Source organism: Triticum dicoccoides, chromosome 2B (genome assembly GCF_002162155.2).
Source record: "Triticum dicoccoides isolate Atlit2015 ecotype Zavitan chromosome 2B, WEW_v2.0, whole genome shotgun sequence".
In the NCBI taxonomy this organism is placed as follows: domain Eukaryota; kingdom Viridiplantae; phylum Streptophyta; class Magnoliopsida; order Poales; family Poaceae; genus Triticum; species Triticum dicoccoides.
The window spans coordinates 673,090,178-673,096,565 of NC_041383.1; positions in this window are offsets into that span (position 1 = coordinate 673,090,178).

Here is a 6,388-nt window from a genome sequence, read left to right on the forward strand (position 1 = left end):
ACACGAATTCAAGTAAATGAAAATGTAGATATAATTTCTCCTACTTCTCAACGGGACATCATTCCTATTGCCAATGAGCTTTCATCTTTCTTCTGGGGCTGCCAAGTCGCAATCTATAAAAAATGTGCGGGCAACTTTTAGAAAATGTTCATAGCAATAAAAGAATGTTCACGCGCTTCCGAAATAAGTTCGTGGCATTTTGGGAAATGGTCATAAAATGCAAAAAATATTTGTGTAGTCTTAAATAAGGTTTCATAACACTCAAAAAACAATTATGCGACATTTTTAAAAAAGTTGAAGCATTTAAAAAATATCTCCATAATATTTTTGATTTTTCTAACATATACTTGAAAAATATATTCTACATGTATAAATAATGTTCCACTCGTATAGGAAAAAAATACAATATGTATTGAAAAAATAGAATAAATAATAAAAGTAGATATAAAAACCAAGGGAACAACATAAGTAAACCAATGAAGAAACGTAGGCCCACAGGCACGACCTATTAGCATCCAGGCCCAGCAGGACATGTCTCATTGCAAACCAAGAGTCTCCTCAACCACCTAAAAAAACCAAGAGCCTCCTCAATGGCTCGACGTGTAGAGCTGCCTAGTAAGAGAAGAAAAAGTGGGAGCTCTGGTATCTAGGACCTCCTATTTGACACTCTTTCCACGACCCATGAGCAAGACGTATGTGCACTGTAGTGAACAGGGATCGAGCATTGTAGCGAATAGGGGACCCGCACTTCAACAACTAGGGCTTTTGTAGCGAACTGAATCGCTGTAGCAAACAAATTTTCTAAAACTGAATATCTTTTCCAAATTACAAAAAAAATATTTTTTTAAACGCATACAATGACTAAATGTGTGATATTTTTGAAAATGTGAACATTTCTCCAAATCGGATTAAAAAAACATTTTCAAATTTGCAATCATTTTGTGAAAACACGAACATGTTTACAAATTTTAAAATTTCTTTAAAGAATGATTTTTTTTCCTAATTTCAGAACTTTTTTTGGAAGCATGAACTTTTTTTTGAAAGCCGAACCATTTTTCTGTAATTTAAAAGTTTTCCGAAAATGCGAACCTTTTCCTAGACACGATTTTCTGAACATGGATATTTTTTAGAATTTTGATGTTTTTCTGAAACACAAACATTTATAAAATTTGCTAACAATTTTTTAAAGTACAAAATTTTCTATAATGAGTGGAATAAAAAACTTAAATAGAAATGAAAATAAATAGAAAAATTAAAAACCCAAAAATTCAGCGAAGAAAATAGCAGAAAATAGGACATCAAAGAACCTTTGATAGCGCCTAATGCATTTTTTGGAAGTGCCATTGACTATTGATCAGATTAATAGTATATGAGATATCTAATTTAAATTTTTTACCATTGGAAGCTCATTTTATGTACGAATTTAACGACATGCTGTTGTGTAACTTAAATGTCATATATTATTGCTCTAACATGCGGTTAAAGTTAGACTCAAAAAATTCATTAGACCCTATATATATTGACAGAGGGAATGAGAACCCTGTTTGGAACCTGTTGAAGGTTCCCAAAACCGGGAATGAACGTCAGAGTGTTAATTGGGTCGGCTTAGTTCAGTCGCTCCTGTGCGCAACGCCAACAGTTTGACACAAAGAGCGTTATATAGGATTTTATCCATATATCTCGCTTGACACAAGATGGAAGGCGTACGCACGATGGGCTGACCCAAGTACTGATACGTATGTAATTTTTTTACTTTTGTTTAAATTTTGAAAAATATATAAAGGCATTCCCACTAAAAAGTATTAAAAAATATATTATATATTTGAAAATCAATTTACTTAAAACAAGTCATCACACATTTCAAAATACCCCAAATTGGATCGAGACCAGTATCAAAGGCGCGGGTAGATCTCTCTGGGAGAGAGATCTATTTATGTGTGCATGCATACATGATTTCAAGTGAATGAAAATGTAGATATATTTTCTCGTACTTCTGTAACATAGCCTCTCTATGGGACAACATTCCTATTGCCAATGAGATGGTTCTGAACTTTCACCTTCTTCTGGTGCTGCCAAGTCGCAATGTATAAAAAATGTTTGCACAACTTTTAAAAATATTTATGGCAATAAAAAAGTATTCACGTGCTTCAAAAACATGTTCATAGCATTTTTGAAAAATGATTATACAACTAAAAAATATTCTTGTATTATTGATAAAACGTTTCTTAATATTCAAAAAACAATTATGTGTCATTTAAAATAATGGTAACTCATTTAAAAATATGTCCACAATTTTTTGTATTTTTCTAACATATACTTGAAAAAAAATATTCAACATGTATAAAAAAATGTTCCACGAGTATAGCAAAAATGTACAATGTGTATTGAAAAAAATAGAAAATAATAATTAAAACTAAAATTAAAACCAAGGAAACCAGAAGTAAAGAGATGAAGAAACACGGAAAAATTGGCAAAACAAACCATAGAAATGACTGAAAACCAAAAAGAAAAAATCTGAAGAAATAGAAGTAAATAGGAGGAAATAACGAGCAGACAAAACCAAATGAAAACTACCGAAGACCAATAGAATAACACAAAGGTTCTAAACCCGTTTCATACCGGTGCAGAGAACCTGGGTTGGCCCACTAAGGGAAGTCGCTGAGGCGATGTTTTTTATAGGTAGCACTAGGCGACATATAGCTAAGTTGTACAATACGTCATATTTAGGTATGACGTGCATCAAACCTCGCCAGGTTGATGGCTTCACCAATTCCCACAGTGCATATCTTAACACATCTCACGCACACATGCTTAAATATGAATTCCAGGTTCACTCATTTGTTTTCAAAAGGCTCGATCCATTTTCTTCTACAATGTCTTCACTTTACACAAAAAAGAGGAGAAATCCAACTATCTTTTTTTTTATCAAAGGAGGGGGTTTCCCTACGATTTCATTAACTAAACCCAACCACGAAGAACCAGCGTCCAACATCATAATAGGTTTTTTTCAGCTAGCTACTACTAGATAGGTCTTCACATCGCCACATGTGGCACGAGAGGGGATGCAGCCCAAAGCTAGATCATATATAGCATCACTCGAGCACTAAAGTTTTTACTGGGGACCAAACTACCAAAAGTAACGCTAGGGGGAGACGGATCATCCATGGGACATCAACCAGAACAAGAGCCCTTCTCTCATCTCCAGCTTCAGCATCCCAGCCTACCCCCGATCTCCATCTTTTGACGCACGATAAGCTTCACTTGCCACCCGCTCGATTAACTTTGCCCCCAAGGTCAAAAGATTTTGCTCTGGGTTTTTTATCTGCAAAATAGACCAGTCCACAATCCAATTGCACATTAGCTTCACAAGAGTCATTGGGTCATTAATTTTATTCTCTAAAGATAATATCATTTCTGCATTTTCAGATAGACCAAAACAAGGCAGAAATCCCAACTAGTATCAGTTTTTTTGGTTTCTGAAATGTTTTTAGCTAAACATATAGACGTTCATCCAAGCCCCTGGGGTGATCTTAAACCAAATGAGCATTTCACCAAGCTCCATAACAGCCTGGTAGCAGAACAAGAAAAGAACAAATGATCAATGTTGTCGTCCTGTCCACAATACACATCCCTATTTTCCTTTCCATCCTTTTCTAATTAGGTTGTCTTTAGTTAGAATGCTTCTCCGCACAGTTAACTAATAACCCACAAGTATAGGGAATCTCAACAGTTTTCGAGGGAAGAGTATTCAACCCAAATTTATAGATTCGACACAAGGGGAGCCAAAGAATATTTGCAAGTATTAGAAGTTGAGTTGTCAATTCAACCACACCCAGAACTAAATATCTGCAGTAGAGTGATCAGTAGCACAGTAGTATGATATCAATAGTAACATTAGCAATAGTAGCGGTAATGGTAACAGTAAAAGTCTGTAGCAATTGTAACAGTAGTAACGACAATAATAACTTAGGAAGAACAATATGTGAAAAACTCGTAGGTATTGGATCGGTGATTTCGTTGGATGATATTCGTCATAAAATAGTCATAACTTAGGGCGACATAGAACTAGCTCTAGTTCATCAACATAATGTAGGCATGTATTCCATAAATAGTCATACGTGCTTATGGAAAAGAACTTGCATGACATATTTTGTCCTACCCTCCTGTGGCAGCGGGGTCCATAAGGAAACTAAGGGATATTAAGGCCTCCTTTTAATAGAGAACCAGAACAAAGCATTAACACATAGTGAATATATTAACTCCTCAAATTACAGTAATCGCTGGAAAGAATCCCAATTATTGTCACCTTGGGGTATGCAGATCATAACACGTAATAGGTGCACATGACTTGCAAGATCGGATCAAGAACATAGATATAATGGTGAAAACATAAACGGTTTAGATCTGGAATCATGGCACTTGGGCCCTAGTGACAAGCATTAAGCATAGCAAAGTCATAGCGACATCAATCTCAGAACATAGTGGATTTAGGGATCAAGCCATAACAAAACTAACTCAATTACATGATGAATCCCATCTAACTCATCACCGTCCAGCAAGCCTACGAAGAGATTACTCACTCACAACGGTGAGCATCATGAAATTGATGATGGAGGATGGTTGGTGATGACGATGGCGACGAATCCCCCTCCCCGAAACCCAGAACAGACTTTAGATCTGCCCTCCCGATGAAGAACAGGAGGTGGCGGCGGCTCCATATCATGAAACGTGATGACACTTTTTATTTTTTCTCGGAGAATATGCATTTATAGTATCCAGAATAGGGTTGGAGGAGCCTCGTGGGCCCCACTACCCACCAGGACACGCCAGAGGGGGGTGGCGTGCCCTGGTGCCTAGTGGGCAGCTGGGGCCCCCCTCTAGTGGGTCTTGGTTCCAGTATTTTTTATTTATTCCAAAATAATTCTCCAAAAAGTTTCGTCCAATTCCGAGAACTTTTATTTTTGCACAAAAACAACACCATGGTAGTTCTACTGAAAACAACGTCAGTCCGGATTAGTTTCATTCAAATCATGCAAAGTAGAGTCCAAAATAAAGAGCAAAAGCGTTAGGAAAAGTAGATACGACGGAGACGTATCATCAACCAGAAAACATCTTAATTTTTGCTAGAATTTTATTTTTTCAAAGGAACTTATGAGGAAAACCAACATCAGTTTTAATGAGAAACAAATACAATGATTTGGCAGAAAATTTTCTGTCAGCAGTAAGCATCCACTAGGGTTTATCTTTTCCCCCATACATCCTAACCTCTTCACATCTCATCTTAATGCTAGACCAAAGCAATTTTTTTATCTCCATTTAAAGCCCTTCTAAAAGTGAAATTATTCCATCGCATATCAATTGCCTTTGCCACAAAAATCTTGTGGTCAAAGCTAATATTGTATAAACTAGGATAAGCCTCTTTTAGAGGCTTGGACCGCACCCACCAATCTTTCCAAAACCTAGTGTTACTGTCATCACCCAATGGTTTTTTAACATGTTGGTAAAACAAGTCTTTGACTTGCAAAATACTACCCCAAAACTGGTAGTCTCCAGGATTTTTTAATCATAGAGATGTATTTTCCTTTAACATATTTATTAAGAAGTATACCAATCCAAATTCCTTCCTCGGTCTCTAGCTTCTAGAACCATTTAGCAAACAAAGCTTTATTCATAAAATCTAGATTTAAGATCCCAAAACCTCCCAAATTTTTAGGAAGGCGGTAGCTTTTCTAATTAACTAAGTGGTATTTCTTTTTGTCCTCATTTTCCCGCAACACCAATCTGACTCTAAAAAAATCAATTTTTTTCCTAATCCCCACTGGCAAAGGGTAGAAAGACATCATATACATTGGTATACTGGATAGACAGGACAGGACCAAGGTCACTCTACCTGCCATATTCAATAGCCTTCCTTGCCAACATGCACACTTTTTTTCAATTTTTTCAGTGACCACCTTCCAAAACTTGTTTCCTAATCTCACATCAGAGACAGGTAAACCAAGATATTTCAAAGGTACCTCCCCCAGCTTACAAGTGAAGATTTCCTGGTATATGTCAGCTTTTTCCCTAGCCTCACCAAACAAAAACACCTCACTTTTATCAAAAGTAATAGTCAATCTTGACATTTGTTCAAAAGCAGTGAGGATGAATTTTAAATTTCTAGCACTTCCCTCATCATCCTGAATCAGAAAAATGGCGCCATCAACATATTGTACAATATTCACACCATTATTCCCAAACTCAGGCATCACCCCTTTGACATACCCTTCCTTGGCTTTATCTAAGATTATAGCCAGAGCATCAGCAGCTAAAGCAAATAGCAAAGGGGACATATGTCATCCCCCTACCTCATTCCCTTGTGAGTTTTAGGATAAGGTCCAATAGTGTC